At 40.0% G+C, this 1036-nt stretch overlaps 1 pseudogene across 1 annotated transcript; it reads left to right on the top strand.

The window, feature by feature from the left end:
• Nucleotides 1–480: 480 nt before the first annotated feature.
• LOC308629977 (signal recognition particle 9 kDa protein-like) lies at nt 481–823 on the top strand (annotated as a pseudogene). Its single transcript has one exon. The product of its transcript is annotated as a signal recognition particle 9 kDa protein-like (transcript).
• Nucleotides 824–1036: the final 213 nt, after the last annotated feature.

The following is a 1036-nucleotide window of genomic DNA, read 5'->3' on the forward strand; positions in this document are numbered from 1 at the left end:
CTCAGTGAAATGGTTACATCCAGGCACAAGCCACTGCTCCTGTTTTCAGAAGCTTCCAAGTAGATGGTGAGGAGACACTTTGTAGAGAAGTAACTATCAGCGAGCATCTAGGTGTCACAAGAGAGGTCCCGAGAGATTTCAAAGGAGTAAGATGGACATTTCTCAATTTTCTAACATCAAAAATATTCCATGTTGGTCGCAAATTAAGCCTTTCTTGCAATACCTTATATATGAATTAAAATCAACTTAAGTTGGGAATTCCCTGGCAATCCAGTGATTAGGACTGGATACTTTCACTGCCGTGGGCCCAGGTTCAATACCTGGTCAGGGAACTAAGATCCCTCATGCTGTGCAGCACAGACAAAAAAAAAAAAAAAAAACAACTTAACTTGATAAACATGATTACCTTTCTTGCAAACACTAAGCTGAGTTTCATGTTTTCCAAAAGGATTTGACTCTGCTGTTCTGCCGCGGGCCACGATGCCGCAGTACCAGACCCGGGAGAGTTCAGTCGCGCAGCAGGGAAACTCTGCCTCGCAGACCCTACGAAGGCACGTGTGGTTCTCAAATATGGGCATTCTGATGGGAGTTTGTGTATTAAAGTAACAGATGATTTAGTTTGTTTGGTGTATAGAACTGACCAAGCTCAAGACGTAAAGAAGATTGAGAAATTCCACAGTCAACTAATGAGACTTATGGTGGCCAAGGAATCCCGCAGTGTTGCCATGGAAACGGACTGAATGGCTTGAAATGAAGACTGTCTTGTTCTTAGGAAGTAAATATCTTTAGAATTTGAGAAAAGTGTTGGGACAGAAAATACTTTATGTAACTAAGTGGGCTATTCAGAAGCCAAGAGATCATTTTTTGTACTTTGTTTTTTAGTGTTTATTTAGAGAGCTAGGAATGTAAATGCTTTCAGTAAGAAAGCCTTTATTTATTTTTTGGAAATGGAACAAGGAATGCCTCTATCTTGGAAACTTTTTGCAGATTGTTTGATGTTAGGCAAAATAAATAATTACTCTCTGGTAAGTTTGCA

The sequence above is a fragment of the Mesoplodon bidens genome (genome assembly GCF_964165515.1).
Source record: "Mesoplodon bidens genome assembly, chromosome: 16".
Taxonomy (NCBI): Eukaryota; Metazoa; Chordata; class Mammalia; order Artiodactyla; family Ziphiidae; genus Mesoplodon; species Mesoplodon bidens.